Source organism: Lissotriton helveticus, chromosome 7 (assembly GCF_964261635.1).
Source record: "Lissotriton helveticus chromosome 7, aLisHel1.1, whole genome shotgun sequence".
Classification (NCBI taxonomy): domain Eukaryota; kingdom Metazoa; phylum Chordata; class Amphibia; order Caudata; family Salamandridae; genus Lissotriton; species Lissotriton helveticus.
The window spans coordinates 79,640,741-79,655,494 of NC_136068.1; the positions used below are offsets into that span (position 1 = coordinate 79,640,741).

The 14,754-nt window shown below is 46.7% G+C and overlaps 1 protein-coding gene across 2 annotated transcripts in view; it reads right to left on the reverse strand.

Annotated features, from left to right (window-relative positions):
- The window catches only part of COPS7A (COP9 signalosome subunit 7A), a 77,190-nt gene extending 72,090 nt beyond the window's left edge, over positions 1-5,100 (reverse strand). The window contains exon 1 of one of the 2 annotated variants that reach the window (XM_078651538.1): positions 4,945-5,100. The gene's annotated coding sequence lies outside the window, so the exon portion shown is untranslated. The remainder of the gene's footprint in view (positions 1-4,944) is intronic. The other variant, XM_078651537.1, reaches the window with a different exon arrangement.
- Positions 5,101-14,754: the final 9,654 nt, after the last annotated feature.

The window sequence follows — 14,754 nt, forward strand, 5'->3', positions numbered from 1 at the left end:
TTAGCACTACCTGAAAAACACTGTGGTCAAGAAGAATACTTTCAAAATCCATCTCGGCACCATTACCAGGTGCGTTGGGTGAGATCTGGATTTATGATTTGTATCCCACATGACGATATTCCACCATAAGGGTGGGCTGATGGGAATTTTTTCAGCCCAGTGTTATTTCAATTGTGGTTTGATGGACTCACGTTCTCAGTTCTGACACGACACACAGACAATACTGTGGACCAGGCATCTCCTCGTGTTTTTTCTAGTATTTGTAGGGGCTTGAGTTGCTATGGTCGTTAAATAACTCCCCTTTTTTGACCCTCCTCACTCTATTTCTTAAATAAGCCTTTCTAGATGTTACAGGTTGGACATGGATTTGAGATGTGCCTCGTGATGCTACATAACATACAATCTTTACAAATGAAAAATAATGTACGACTCCTTTATCTGCAGAAGCCATCTGCGGAACAGGGAGGACTGTACACAAACATCCTATAACCATGCATGGTCACAGATGCTAAGGCTTAAATGAGCCCACAGCTGACACAGACTCTTTTCACAGCATTTATTTCTTACACAACTTAAATGGAGGCCTGGATCATAGTTAGTTTAACTAGCAAAGTAGCGGCAGTATCACTCAACAGCCAACTGCGACCACCAGCGCCCACTCAAAAAGTAAATACAAATTACTGCTTTAAATAAAATTAAAAATTATCAAAAATTAAGCTTGGAAAAGCAATGTGGGTGCACATGGGGTCCTATGGCTACATCAACAAACAGGGAGGAGACAGCCTTCAACCTGAGACATCACTCATGACCTTAGTTTCAGAGCCAAGACCAAGTTTACCCTGCTCTGTCCCTTGTAGCATGGCGGTGGTAGTGTTTTCCATGGAGACTGCCTGGATTAGTTGTTCCCATCACCCAGACGCCACAGGTATAGGTGTTTTAAATTAATGGGCACCAAAGCTTTCCGCAGTCCATACCATAAAAATAATCTGTTGTAATTATTAAATTTAACTTTACTTTGGAGTGCAAGTATAACAGCCAGTGACTGTCTAAAGACCTTAGAAAGTGGAACAAAGTCTGTTTATTACAGACAGGGAAACAGGGCAGATTGATGACAAGGACGCCAATGCGCGTTGACTATGTAAACTCATTGCACAGCAGTTGTAATCACTGTTGGTGCTTAGTGATTTTTTTAACTAAAAGTTTCTGCCCACCGAGCACCTGCGTTGGCCGTGGGGGGAGCAGCGTTCATTCATCCTCACTACGATGTTACCCGGGACTAAGGCAAAGAATAAACAGACCTGTAAGTCTGCTACATTAAGAAACGCACCGCTAAAAAACCAAGCATTTGCAATGCAATAGGTCTCGTATTTCTGAAAGCTTGAGCTATTGGCGTTGCTAAGATTAATGCAACGCCAATAGCTCAAACTTTTAGTAATGCAAGATCTATTGTATTGCAAATGCTTGTTTTTCTATTTTTTTTTTTTACTATTGAAGCAAACGTAGCACGGGTGTCGCGATTATAACAAAAGTAAAGCGATAGAAAAAAAAAGCGGCTGCACACCATTTTTTCTATTTATGAACTTTGGTAGCCATCGTGGTACCTGCGCTTTAGCTTAAGATGTTTGAAGCTAATGCGCGTGTGCCGCGATTGCTACAAAAGTAAACAAATGGAAAAGAAATGGCGGATGCACGATTTTTTTTCTATTTATTTACTTTTGTTACAATCGCAGCACCCGCAGTTTAGCTTAAGAAGATTGAAGCTAAACTGCAGATGCCACAATTGTAACAAAGGTAAAGAAATAGGAAAAAAAATGGCATGACAAAAGGCTCTCGTCTGCAATTCATGCTTTAAAGCTCTCGTGTGATTTTATCAACCTGTAGGTAAAGCTTGGCTCCTCCAAAGGAAACCTGTTTTCAATCTAGAAGGGGTGTTATGCTAGCAGCAAATGTATTGTGTATGTCTGTCATTACTAGGTACTGCGAAGGCCGGGCAACGGTGTGCATTATGGGAGCATAGTAGCTGCTGGACGTGTATTATTTCATAAATGTAGACTGTAAAAATGTGCACCACACTGTGGTAATGAAGCATATTGTGTGTGTATATATATATATATATATATATATATTTATATTCACCACAAAGAAGCACTTGCGGTTCGGGAGGTCACACACGTCGTCCCTGCACTCCTGCTTATTCGCCTCTCAATAGCTTGCACTTCCCTTCTCCGTGCATTTCACAAGAATCCAGACGCGTTTCGATGCCAATATGCCTCTTCATCAAGGGGACAGAAAGCAGAAGCACACAGCAAGCTCGCCTCCATTTTTTATCCTTTTATTGATAAAAAAAGATCCGCCTACAATGGTCGTGGCTCCGTTGACACCATCAGGCATGATGGTACATGTAGTCCGTGCTGCGAGTTTGAAACATTCCCTTAAGTAGGTTGCATGCTCCTGCACATTATGTCATTAATTCACCTTTAGTAGGAAAGGAGGCTCGGGATAGTTAAGCTGCATCATTATGTAGAACGACGTACCAACCAGCGAAAGATAGTTCTCCGCTACAGCATCTCTGCCTCACAGTGTTGTGCCTGTGAGCAGAGCGGTGCTCCACCCCACGGCCAAGGCCAGCCGTGCATCATAATCACCACAAAGAAGCACTTGCGCTTCGGGAGGTCACACAAGTCGTCCCCGTACTCCTGCTTTTTCGCCTCTATATAACTATAAAAAGGAAACGCTAAAAGAAGACATGCTGCTGTCCAAACATAGCAGCCAAATGTTTGCAATAAAATGTTATCTAAAATAAAAAAGCAACCATCGCATTTAAATTTTAAAATATCAGTGCCTCCTGGTGGGCATGGGTACTTTGAACCGGTTTAGGAACTCGTTTAGCTTTAACACACCTCACAGTAAACTATGGTTATTCAACACACTCTACCAAATCACTTCTATATGTTTTCAAAGTGTACATCTAAAGAAAATGTATCACAGTGCGATAGAATGGTTTGCCATGATCACAAACTGAAGTGAATTGGAGAAATGTTCCCGGGAACAGGTAGAAGGCACCAACTCCGACATGTAAATGATAATTCCATTCCTCTAGTTGTGTAGGCGTAGCCAACGATCTCCGCACTGTTGCCATTCAAGAGCTAAATTAGTATAGAGTGCTCAATGATGCTCACTTGCAACATTTGCAAATCACAATAGCTCGGACTAACACAATAGAAGATTTTTTTTTTCAACAAACAAAGTAAGCAAAGCAAATCTGATTAAATCACAAAAGGTACCAGAGCACATAAAAAAGCCTTAATTAAACTGCATTGATTAATGGTTTTGATGTAAGCGGCGCCGAGAATCTTAAGGAAAAATTGTAGTTTGAGAACTCAAAATGCACTGGTTAAGAGTCCTTGGGTTTCTTGCCATCGTATGAGCTGCATTATCACTAAACGGTAGACAGAATAAACTACTGTTGTATGTTAACCAATGGGAAAACCAATATAGCTACGTGTGCCTATCTGCATTAATGCAACAGGAACTGCTGAGGGTCCATGAAGAACTGCTGATCGTTTATGTGGTTGTTGCAGAGAGGGAAGTCACTGACCCTTGCTAATTTACTAGCACTCTATTACCTCTGCACTTTCGGATCGGTATAAATAAAGGATTGATATCGTAATTTGATTTTACTTGCTGCTTTGCCAATTGAGTAGAATAACATGTCATTTTTCATTTTAATGTTGTATTTTAATATAATTGAAAGGCAATTTTGCTGAAACAATAAAAAAATTGAATGTATAACAAATTGCATAGGTTCAAAGAAATACATCATGTTTTCACGAACTGCAAAATTAAGGCAGCTGAAAGCCCTCAAGTCATGGGTAAATAACATTCAGCTACTTTGACTTAACTAACAACTATTTGAAGAAAAAAAATCAACTTCAGTAAAGGAATTAATATGACAACGAGGTACTGCAAAGCATGGTCAGACTCAGGTTACGCTTCCACAAGAACAGAGAACTGTGAAATTCAGCTGAGAAGCAAAACATTACTTCACTTTCTCGTACTGTGTTTGTTTCTTGTTTTTCTTTCATTTGAAAAAGGGAGACCGCGGGACACTGCCTCAATTCTCCTGTGTCCCTTCATTCATATGAACCACGGCCAGATACCTGGCTCTCCACACTATAGTTTCAATCTTCAGGTTATGGGGTTTGATAAGGGGTGAAGTCGGCTGTAATGTCACATATGTCACTTGGACAATGACGATCAAAATGACACCACAGTTGCACTGTGTAAATGTTGTGACAGTCACTTGTACGCCAGACATTGAGGAAAGTATGTCATAGCTGGGACTTTGAACTTGTTCCCGAGGCAGGACATTACAACAGTAAGGATAGGAAGCGACTTCACAACAGCCAGTGTGAGAGAAGCGAGGGAGTCGTGATAGTAATACAATAATTATGTATTATAAGTGCCAAAGTTAGACCCACTGGTGCATAGGCTCAAGCGTCCTGTCGGGTCAGTACCTCAGCAAGTTCTAAGTTACATACTTCAATTCTAAAATGATGATACAATGCAGGATGACGTGTACATAATAACAAATTAATAAAGATGGAAGAAAGATGTATGTACCACAAATTGGTGCAGACAAAGCGACCCAAACAACATAATTAAGAGGCACCACATCAGTCACAGCGGACAGTAGGACACCAAGGGGCGTCAGAACAATCACAGGAACAGGATGCGACAGTCGCAGTGGCACAACATTTCGCAGAGATCACCCAGACTGAAAACGACTTTACAGTTATTAGTATGCAGGTTGTGGTCTGTCAGCGGATTAATGCGACCACAGTCGGTCATTTTAGCAAAATGCACGTCAAAGCAGGCTACGGGACAGGGGGGTGTGCGACACACAGGGAGCATACATACCAACCCTCGCCATGGAGGCCTTACCTAACGCCACCTGACAGCAGAACGTAAACATTCAGTCAGCTCCCCCCGTGCCAGGCAAGAGAGAAAACTACAGTGATGGACAGGCTGAGGGGCGGTACCAGGAAAGGCTCACAACCTTACAAGCCCTGCGATTGGTTACAAACACAACCCACCCGGAAAAGACTGACTTCCCGTCCAGTTGGAGCCTCCCTGCTGCCCCGGAAGACACTGCGCGTTTTCCCCGGAAGTGATCGTTCAGCCGCCCAGGCAATGCCCTTCGGAACTTTGTTCTATTGGACGCTACTGACGGCTGCACCGTAGCCCCGCCCACTCAACGGTGGTTGTGGAACCATAGACCTGCCTCGCAAAAGAGTATTTTTATTTTATTTATTTTATGCGTTTTTATATAGCGCGGCCTTTACCCGAAGGTGTCAGAGCGCTTGACAATATGAACAGTAGTGAAACATGAGGAAAAATTACAAGTCAGCATGTTACAAGAGCAAACGTTACGGTACATGAGGCAATAGTGACAATTGTGCATGTATCAAGAGCAAACAAAATACAAGAGGTAGCAAATGATACGTTGCAAGAGGGAAAAAGTGACGTGTGTATGTTACAAAAGTGTACAAAGTACAAATAGAGTTATAATACTGCACTAAATGGCAGATACTCAAAACACAAGAACAAACGTTACGTTACATGAGGCAATAGTGACAATTGTGCATGTATCAAAAGCAAACAAAATACAAGAGGTAGCAAACAATACATTTCAAGAGGGAAAGTGACGTGTGCATGTTACAAAGGAGTACGTTACACAATACACGTAGATGTATAATACGGCAATAAATGGCAGCCTCTCAAACTGATAAAGATCAATTCAAAAATGGTCAGGCGATTTCAGTAGATGTTTCCTAAGTTAAATTTGCCCGGCGTAAAACGCCTCTAATACCATACGAAGTTATTCAATAAAGAGGCAGGCGCTGGCGACAGGAAGACAGGAAACAAGTTTATTCCGACGGAGTAGAACACATCAGATCAGACAACAAGGTATCGTCTCGAGGTGCTCTCTCAGCCTCTCTGAGACCTGGTCTTTTATACACTGGTTTAAGACATGTGAACGCTTTTTACTACAACAAAGACATTGTGAAGTATGAGGATGACATCCCCGGCACCCCCCCCCCAGTTCCGGCCCATTCCAACACATGACAACAGTAGAGGCCCTTTCCCCTCATATGATTGGGAGGGGGCTATCACGCAGCTGAGTGTTCTGCCGATTCCTTTGGAATGTGTGCGCCTGATCGAATCTCTGGGGGTGGGGACGTCATGATCAATAGTGGCCTCTTTCAGGAGAGGCGAGTGCATACAGTAGTGGGCAATAAACTGTATCCTCGGGCTAAGGGATGACCAGCGGTTCGTGCAGGCAGTCGGGCTCAGAGGAAGGGGTCATCAAAGGAGGGGTATTCATGGACGGAAAGGAGGTGTTGGTCAGGCGCGGGGTGTGATTCCCTGAGACAGAGTCATGGGAGGGGAGGGTTCATGACTTGTGCATGTGAGTGCGGGGTGCAGCCAGGATGCGCGGGGAAGGCTTGCAAGATTCAGGGAAGTGTGCTGACGGGCGATCGTGAACAGGGAGACCATGGTACCTAAAATGGCTGTCGTGTATGCTCATACGTGAGTCTGCAAGATGGGGTAGATGATGTTCAGTACACGAACTAAAATTCCACAGTCCTCCCTTTAACATGTCTCGCCAGCTTGTCAGTTTGGATCAATCCCCATGAGACCACGCACCTCTATCTCGTATAGGGGACTCATGTGCTCAGTTTTAAAGTTCAAAGTCTTTGGGCACATACAGTTGGAAATGAGTGCACATAAAGGTGGTAAACATTGAATACCTAAGCAACACCCACACAGTATCATGATTGGTATCAATAAAAACGTGAACAATCTCCATCCCCAGTTCTTTAAAGTGTCCGAGAACCAGCCTCCAAGAGACCATCCTTCCTGTTCCTGGTGAACCTCCGAGGACAGTCTGTGGAGGTGTTCGATTGCTTTGTAGACTGAAGGTGAGTTATCTGGTACGTAGGTGCAACAGCTGGAGCCGATGATGCGCCATGCACCTCCACGGTCGGCCAGAACCACATCTAGAACAAGACGGTTTTGAAGAGCCACCAGGCGGACTGCCTGAAGCTCAGCCGTGTTGTTAGCAAGGATGCCAGCGGTGATGTTAATGGTTGTTTCTACTGCCTGAGTCAGGTGTCGGATAGCGCGGCTATTTGCCATTGGTCCCCACAGAGGAACAAGTCCCTTTGCTGCATCCAGGAACTGTGCTCCGGTGGAGTCGGCTTGCTCAACATCTCCGGCGCGCTTTTGCCGGTGGTGGTAGGCTGAAGCCACATACGTGGGAGGAAGAATGAAGGCGATGTAGCACGTACCCCTCCAGCCTTTTGGGAGCCACGTGTAAGCTTTGGTGCCACAAACAAAGTACATATTCGGGGAAGCAACAAAGGAGGGGGGTCAGCTGAGACCAATGTTTTGGTGATGCGACAAGAACTGTGACCCACCAGCTGCGTTCCTTGTCCTTCGAGGCATACGAGTCCTGTGACATTGATGACAGACAGGGCCACGGTCAGGGTGGCAGCCGTTTGTTTCCGCAGGTGGGAGAAGGTGGGTCTGGCTGGATTGTGGAGCACTTGCATTTCGACCCTTTCTTTGGCAGGGATGTTCGTAAGGAAGGTTGAACCTGAAATTGCAGGACAAAAGGGCTTTCCTGTTTTGTTCAGCCAGAACCCATAGTAGAAGTGTGACACTGTCTGACCAGAAGCGGCGTTGTCCTTGTGGCTTTCCTGCATGAGGATCAACCAGGCGAGGCAGGAGCCGTGAACTGAGAAAGGAGAAGGGATGAAGGGGATGGAGTGTCCGGTAGCATGTGGGAGCAACCCATAGATCCAGCAGTTCGTGGCATTCGCAGCAAGGTTGTGCTGGTGCAACAGTTGTACGAAGGAATTGTTCCAGAACTCCCTACGCCTTTCTCGGAGCTGAGGCGAAAGGGTGATCAGGTGGTGCTCTTTCATGGTGGTTGGCTGGACAGTGGTTGGCAACATCTGGTGAGCGGGTGTGCTTTCCTCCAAGATCCAGAAGGAAGTCATGAGGAGGAGGCAAAACAGGAAGACAATGAAGAAAGCGATTGTCTTTGATTTGTGCAAATTATCAGTCTTTGGGTTCCTGTAATGGGTATTTCCTGTTGCTTCCGACGTCTTCTTATCTGGCGCTTCCATCATCTTCTTATCTGGCGCTTCCATCATCTTCATCTTCAAGGTGCTCGGTAGTGGGCAGAACCACAGACTTCGTTTAGCTTCTCTCCGGGTAACCCTTGGTTGCTTTGGGTCACCGTTCTGAGATTTTTAACTTAGTCAGTGGCTCACTTAGCCGAAGCTCCCTCCTTTCGACGCAGGAAATACCCTTCTCGAGATGGCACAGTGGGATCAGAGTGTTTTGCAAGTTCAAGTGCCTCGGTATCAGGATAGCAGTTCAGTGATGGTCGGTCTTTGTTCAGGAGCTCTTCTTGGGTGCTGACGTTGTCTGTCGTGGCCAGGGTCGAGGAAACGTTTTTGCAGTGATGGGCGTGCAGCCAGTGCTTCTTCCCCTCCACTCGAAGAGCCGTCCGAGTGGTGATCAGTACTTGCCAGGGGCCCGTCCACCGGGGTTCCAGACTCTTCGCTCGTTGAAAGTTCCGGACTAGGATGTAGTCACCCGGTTGGATATCGTGACCGGGACCCCTGGAAGCATCGGGGATGGCCTGCTGCACCTGTTGATGAATGACAGACAATGTTTTAGTTAACTTGTATAAATATTCTGACAGCAGGACGTCGGGGACGTCGTGAATGGAGGTCGGTTTGGGGGCAGTCCAGAGGTTCATAGGTCGCCCAAACACAACTTCGTAGGGGGTCAAGTGGTGCTTAGTGGGAGTGGAGCGCATCGATAGTAATGCCAGTGGAAGGGCATCTGGCCACTTAAGTCCTGTGGTGGCCACTATTTTTGACAGTTTCAGTTTCAGTGTAGCGTTGTGTCGTTCAACCAGGCCAGCGGATTGGGGGTGGAAGACTGCGTAGAACCTCTGCTTCACCCCCAATCCCTTCAGGATTAGTTGGATAACTTCAGCTATGAAGTGGGGGCCATTGTCGCTCCATAAAATTCGACAAAGGCCGTAGCGAGGGAAAAACTCCTTCAGTAGTACTTTGGCAGTAGTCATGGCAGTGTTATCACGGGTCGGATAGGCTTCCACCCATTTGCTGAAGGCACATACAATGACTAATACGTACTTCAAGCCTTGGCACCTCTCCAGTTGGATGTAATCCATCTGGAGGACCTCAAAGGGGTGGTCGAGGATCCCAAACCCTCCCCGGGGTACCACAGTTCCTTTTCCGGGGTTGTGTTGTAAGCAGATAAGGCACTGCTGGACTAGGCGTTTGGCCGAGTCGGGGATCTTGTTGTTGTGCCAGACTTTGGAAATGAGTTCAATCATGGGGGCAGAGCCTATGTGTGCAGGGGAGTGTGCCATTGTCAGTATGGGGATCAAATATGCATCAGGCAGTAACCATTTGTTCGTGTCTTTTGTCCGCCAGCAGCCTTCATCGTCCCTTAGACCCACCCATGCCCACTCAATCAATTCGGGTGGTGTGCTGGCCGATTGGATGTCCCTGATTGTTTCCCTAGCGTCGGTCCATTTTTCTGCTTGTGACCTGGTCACATACATGCGTGTCGTTGTCCTATTCTCAGCTGTGGTTCGGGCAGTGATGTCGGCTAGTGCGTTTCCCTGTCCAACTAAATCTGTCACCTTCTTGTGTGCCTGGCATTTGATCACTGCTAATCGTTTGGGGAGAAGAACTGCTTCAATCAGGGCGGAGACTAGATCTCCGTGAAGGATGGGCGTGCCGTGGGACGTCAGGAATCCCCTTTCCCTCCACAGGAGCCCAAAATGATGAACCACCCCGAAGGCGTACTGGCTGTCCGTGTAAATGTTTGCCGTGGTTCCTGCTGCTAAGATACATGCTCGTGTGAGGGCAATTAGTTCTGCTGCCTGTGCGGATCGTTGTGTGATGCGAGCTGTTTCAACTACTGTTCGAGCTGTCGTCACCGCATAGGCAGCAGAAGTGGTGCCGTCTGGGAGTTTGATGCAAGAGCCATCTACCCATAGTTCTCCATCAGGATCTGTGAAAGCAATGTCTCGGAGGTCAATTCTACTCCTGGTCTGTTCGTCCGTGAGGGTCACACAGTCGTGTATAGGGGGCACATCGGGGTCGTTTTCAGGCAAGGGTAACAGTGTAGCAGGATTCAATGTCGTGCATCTCTTCAGAGTGATGTGGGGCGCAAGTAAAGTCAATTCGTATCCTGTCAGTCGTGCACTAGTCAGGTGTTGAGTCTTGGTCTGGTTCAAAAGGGTGTCAACTGCATGGGGTACTAATACCGTGAGAGAGTTCGAAAGTACAATTCCCTCACTCTGTCGGATAGAGACAGCAGCAGCGGCTACTGCTCGAAGGCAGGCAGGTAGAGCTCTGGCGACTGGATCAAGTGTGGCAGAGAAGTAGGCACAAGGGCGTTGTTTGGCGCCGATGGGCTGAGTTAGGACAGACAATGCGCATCCCTCCCTTTCGTGAGTGAAGAGGGAGAAGGGTTTGGAGTAATCTGGTGTTCCTAGAACGGGTGCCGAGCAAAGGGCATCCCGCAACTCCTTAAAGGATGCTTGGCATTCGGGAGTCCAAGGGAGTGGGAACGGAACATCTTTGGCCAACAGGGAAAGTAAGGGTTTTATAATGAGACTGAAATTTGGTAACCATTGTCGGCAGAAAGAAGTAAGGCCCACTAGTGAACGGACTTGCTTCTGTGTTTTCGGAATGGGGGTGTCTAGGATGGTTTGGATTCGGTCGGGCGTACGTTTCCTCCCTTCTTTGGACAGGAGATGGCCTAGGTATGTTACTTGGGGCTGGCAGAATTGCAGTTTCTTTTTGGAGACTTTGTGGCCATTCTCCGCAAGAAAGTGCAAGAGTTGGATAGTGGCTGTGATTGCAAGTGGAGTGGTGTCGGCCGCCAAAAGGATATCATCAACATATTGGATCAACACCACTCCATCTGGTAGCTGGACGGCATCCAGCTGTCTTTTGAGGGCCTGGCTGTAAATGCTGGGACTTTCCGTGTAGCCCTGGGGAGCTCTACAAAATCGGTATGAACGGTTTTTTAAAGTGAAGCCGAAGAGATAACGGCTGTCTGGATGGATGGGGATAGAGAAAAATGCATTTTTAAGATCAATAACGGTGAAGGTGGTGGCAGTGGACGGGATGAGAGTCAGAATGGTGGCGATGTCTGAGACTACGGGGTACTGTGGCACCACCACTTTGTTGACTTCTCGCAAGTCGATGATGAAGCGGTACGCTTTCTCATCTCCCTCACCTTGCTTCTTAACAATGGGTAGGATAGGGCTGTTGCAGACATTACTAACCACTTCCTCTACCACTCCTGCATCTACCAAGGACTGAATAATCGCTACCAATGCCTTCTCGCCTTCGGGCGATATCCGGTACTGTGGGAGTTTCGGGAGTATTGCATCTGGTCGAACAGTTATGTGTACAGGATCGATCATCATTCGTCCCACATCCGAGTCGTTTCTGGCCCATAGGTACAGGGGTAGGGTATCGAGTAAGGATAGGTCAGCATCTGTTATGGTGTACATATGTCGTGCGGGGTAGGGTCTGGACATGCTCGGGTTGTCGTACAGGATGACTCGGACTCCATCCGGGGAACACCTAATAGTAGCTCGGAAATGTTTCAGTAAATCAATACCCATAATGGCGTCAGGGGAGTTGGAGGAGAGCAGAAACGTGGTGTCAATGGGATTGTTTCCTAGGTCAAAGGAGATAGGTACAGACAGAGGATTAGTGGAGGGGGTTCCATCGAAACCTATCGAGGTAATGTGTGAGCCAGACAAGGGTGCCCTTGGAATCAGTCGTTTTGATAATACACTACGTGTCGCTCCAGTGTCTACCAAAAATGGAGACTTTGTACCCAGGACCTTAGCAGTGACGTAAGGACCTTGCTGGTCAACACAGAGCTCGACTGGATCCCTCCCTTGCCCCTGGCAGTCCTATGCAAAGTCGTGAGCATTGTTGCAATCGGACTGTTGGCACTGATTCTGTTGGGGGCGGTCAAATGTGTTTGGTCTGCCAGATCGGTCATTGGTGGTGTCGCGGGTCTGCCCTCGTCCCTGCCCTCCAGTTTTGGAGCCATTTGTCATGTCCCTTGTCTCTTTATTTTTAATCAGTTCCCGAAGGGCCAGGCATTGAGACTTCCAATGTCCAAATTCTTTACAAAATGCACACTGGTTCTCATCGAGGTCGGTTCGTGGAGCGCCAGGTGTGGGGTTGCGGTCTCTAGGGGCCGAATTCCTAGGGGCATTCGACTGGTAGTTTCCCCTATACCGTTCCCTTCCTGTAGTCACTCCCTGCAGTTGAGCAATCATTACTCGTTCCTTTAAGTCCTTTTTCTTTTTCTCAGTTGCCCTCTCGGTCTCGTTCTTTTGGTGTTCGTAATACTGAGCCATCTGAAGGATAGCTGCAGGTTTAGAGGCTCCCCAACTACTCTCACTCGTCTGTAACTTTTGGGAGACCTCTTGCGATAACCCTTTTATGTAGTTTTGCACGAATAGGTGTTGTCCGGTTGCGGTGGTCATGTCTTGGCCACTGTAGTCGGAGAACACCGTTTCAAATCGGGAGAAGTATTCTGATACGTCCTCCTGAGGTTTCTGGCGGCAAGCCGTGACTACCGACCAGTCTACCTTCTTTTCTGGGATCAACGTCTTTAGCTTCTGTACTATTTTGTCGGGGAGTTCCAGTATGTCTTTTACAGGTTTCTTTCCGGGCTCTCGCTGCCTATCTAGTTCATCGAGTTTTGTCCAGGTGTGTCCGAACAGATCTGTGTGGTCGGCTCTCCGGATTTGCTTCCACACATCAGCCGGCAGACACAACCCGAAAAACAAATCAATGTCCGCTAGAGTCATTATGGTTGAGCCCAAGGCTGTGCCTAGTTCGGTATAAAATGCTGTAGGGTTCTTTCTTAAATCGGGCAGGGTTTGCCTAAAAGTTAAAATATCTTGCCGATCCCATGGTTGGTAAACCCAGTTGTACACAACCCTCCCTTTTGCATCTGCATGGTTGATATCATCGTTTGTTCCCTGACCTCTTGGGGGAACCCAATAAGGGGCAGCTTCTCTGATAGGCATCATAGTGTTGGCTGCTTCTAATGAGGGCTCAATCGTCTCAGGGACCGTGATCTTGACCTCTGGCTTCTGTTCCGCGAGGTGGCGGAAAACCTCAAGCGTTTGCATGAAGAGGTCCGTCACATCGCTCTCAGTCCCATCTCCAACATCGACCCTTCTATATAGAGCCGTCAATTTAGCAGGACCCTTATTCTGGTACCTATCCTCATACTCGTTCAGGGTGTGGTAGCTGAACCGTAAAATGAAATGCCGTCTGTGACTACCGGCATGTGAGTTGTGCATATTCATCGTATATTCTTCGCTCTCCTTCCGTTCTACCAGGGTTTTTGCTATCTGGTCGATTCCATCCCGCTCATCTTTGCTCAACCTATTTGGCCTGGCTGTTAGCTGCCTGTTAGTCTCATGTTCATCTGCTGTTGTTACCAATGCGGCTGGTGCGAAGGTCGTAAGAGCCGGGGCACTAGCGCTATGGTCACCCATGCCTGTACTTTGAACTGGTGAGTGTTGTGCTAGAGGCTGGCTGGGAGCATAAGGAGGAGGCATGTAGATAATTGGAGGACCGAGCAGTAACTCGTCATTTGCCCGCTGTTTGGAGGGCATCTCCGGGTAGAGCGTAGAGGGGGTCCTGACAGGGCATTGGCCTGCCAGTCCTGATTCTTGTGTTTGCTTAACTTCCTCTCTTCTTCTTATTTCTTCATCTAGTTCCTTTGTGGCCAGATGGGCGGCTTTTCGTAACTCTTTCACTATTTTTGCTTCCTCTCTTTTCCTGCGATGTTCTGCTTCTTTGCGCCACATGCCAATACTATCGAGCATAGTGGGCGTTGCCTTATTTATTTTTACAGCTGCTTCTAGTGTTTTTATTTTATTTTCATCAAAAGAACCTATCAGTGGCCACTGACTTTTAGGATCCTTTTTTGTATATTTATGCCATAACTTACTATAAGCTATAGCGACTAGTCCTTGCTTAGTAAACATGTCCTTATTAGGGGTGCCTTCCAGTGGAGCTGGATGGTTCATCTCTAATAAGCGGTCCGGGTTGACCCAACTATTAACCAATGGGGAGAAGATAGGCATGACGGATTACAATGGGGGGCAAAAGCCTGCACTACCTATCTTTTCACTACTTGCAAAGACTGGACAGAATATTCTATTCTACACTATTTGCAAGTAGAGAATACCTCCAGAAAGAACCAATTCCAAACAGTCAATGTTTGGACAAACAATCAATCAATGAGGAATGAAATAGGCACGACGTGTTAAAGGTTTGCGTTACCTACCCTTCACTATCGGCAAAGGGAGAGAGAATATTCCTATTGTTCCCCGTTTGCGGGCAGAGAAGATCCTTTAAGAGAACCAACTTCGAACAATTCAATGCTCGATTCAATCAATCAATCAATGGGGGAGAAAAAAAATAGGCACGACGTGTTAAAGGTTTGCGTTGCCTACCCTTCACTATCTGCAAAGACTAAACAGAGTATGGCGATTCTGTGTTTGTTTGCAAATAGAGAATTTCTCAGAAACAGTCAATAAGTAATACTAGTATTTTCAAACAATCAATCAATAAA